Raw genomic sequence first — 2211 nt, 5'->3', positions numbered from 1 at the left:
CTCCTCAAGTGGCCATGTGATTTTATAAGAATAAGGAACCTAATTTCTCTTTCACCTTTCACTTTTCTATTTCTGTGTCTGTCTCTCTCTCTCTGATTTAACTAATTTTTCTGTCCTATTGGTGGGCAACTTCATCAGCGCAGGTTGCTCTGCAAATTTGCTCCTACTAGTTACTCTTTTATCAAGGATATGTTCCTGAATCCCAAATCCTTAACAGTATTTGCATTATCCAGTGTCTGTGTTTTGCTATTCTTTATTTTTTAAGATTTATTTATTTCTTTGAGAGTGAGGGGGAGAGAGAAAGAGAGAGAGAGCAGGGAAGAGAGAAAGGGAGAGAAATCTTCAAGCAGAATCCCCACTGTGTGTGGAGACAGATGGGGGCTCAATCCCAGGACCCTGAAATCACAACCTGAGCCAAAATCAAGAGTCGGATGCTCAACTGACTGAGCCACCCAGGTGCCCCTGTGTTCTGCTATTCCAATAGCTGTAGAATGAAAATACATTTTAAAATATGTATTTATCTGATTATGAATAATTTTTCTTATTGATTTGGAAGTTTCTTGCCTATTCTAGATATGAATTGTTTACCTTTTTGATATTTTGTGGGTAATTATTCACATTTTGAATAACTTCTTCCATCTTTAATACAGTCACTAAATGGATGAATATGCAAATGGCCATAGTACATGAGGAGATTAATGAAAAAGCTGAATTATGGATTACATCAATAATATAAAAAAAAATCCTTTTTTCAGGTGGCTAGAAAATGGCCAATATTCAGACTGAGTAGGCTCACCAAAAGCAGCCATCCATCTTTTGAAATAAGAAGAGAGTCCTCCTTAAAGAAAATGGCGAGGAGAAGCTCCTGTGATTCTACAAATACATCGGTCTGTGCTTCAAGTTGCTCAAGGAGGCCATTGAGGGCACAAATATTAACAACAAATGCCCCTGTACTGGTGATGTCTCCATCCAAGGGTGGATTCTGTTTGGTGTGGTGACCAAGATAAAGATGCAGAGGATCCTTGTTATCCACCAAGACTACCTCCACTACATCCAAAAGTACAACCACTTTGAGAAACACACAAGAACATGTTCGTGCACCTGTTGCCCTGCTTCAGGGATGTCCAGATTGGGGACATTGTCACGGTGGGAGAATTCCAGTCCTTGAACAAGACTGTACGATTCAATGTGCTCAAAGTCTGGAAGGCCGCCGGCACCAGGAAGCAATTCCAGAAGTTCTGAGATGAGACATCTGCCCACACCCCTGAAGAAAATAGAGTTATCCCTCTCCAAATAAATATAAAAACAGAGATAACATTCATAGAAAAATGATCCAATGGCAAAGGCAAGCAAGAGAACAAATATCCTTGAGCATCTGCAGAAATCTTGATGATCGATGTGGGCTTCCATTTGCAATGGGATTTGAAGTTTGAGTCAATCCTACTTAAACATAAAAGAGAATGAATTTATCAGGTAATATCTGGTTGGTACCATTTTTTTAAAAAGATATATAATAACTTTTCTTATGAAAATCATATGCAAGTATAATTATTTTTATGAAATAAACAGTTCATGCAGTACTGAAGAACAGAAATGTAACACAAAGATTAAAGAGAAATTAGTGCAATTTTAACTTTTGATTATGATGGCTTTCCTTGTGGGTCATAGTCTAATCTTACATGAACAGCTGTTTTCATAACACTGATATACTTGTACAATTTAATATGTTTTTAAGTAATATGCACATGAAAAATTAAGGGTCACTAATAAGGCTTACAAAGCTGAAATTACTATTGCAGTTAGCTTAATCATGGCAATGCATTTCCATTGATTTTGGACTTATAATTCTATTAGATACAATTTGTAGCTTTCTAATTATAAGAAAAAAAAGTGAAGGAATTCTATGAACAGTTTGGAAGTTGTTTTACGGCACTTTATTTCCTTTATTTTTCTTTATATTGACTCTTTCATGCTAAAGTTCTGGAAATTTCTTTCAGATATAATGGTTATTTTAAAGATCATACCACATGTATTAAGAAGATCCTAATAGAAAGATACAGAATCCTGGGGCATCTGGATGGCTCAGTCAGTCAAGCATCTGACTCTTGATTTCCCCTCAGGTCATGATCTCAGGGTTGTGGGACTGAGCCCCGCATCTGGCTTTACACTCAGCACAGAGTCTGCTTGAGATTCTCTCTCACCCTCTGCTTC

At 37.1% G+C, this 2211-nt stretch overlaps 1 pseudogene; it reads left to right on the top strand.

Annotated features, from left to right (window-relative positions):
- Positions 1-766: 766 nt before the first annotated feature.
- LOC116638050 lies at positions 767-1242 on the top strand (annotated as a pseudogene).
- Positions 1243-2211: the final 969 nt, after the last annotated feature.

The sequence above is a fragment of the Phoca vitulina genome, unplaced genomic scaffold (genome assembly GCF_004348235.1).
Source record: "Phoca vitulina isolate PV1807 unplaced genomic scaffold, GSC_HSeal_1.0 scaffold15, whole genome shotgun sequence".
NCBI lineage: Eukaryota > Metazoa > Chordata > Mammalia > Carnivora > Phocidae > Phoca > Phoca vitulina.
The sequence above is the reverse complement of the archived record's forward strand: the minus strand, read 5'-3'. Positions and strand labels throughout refer to the sequence as shown.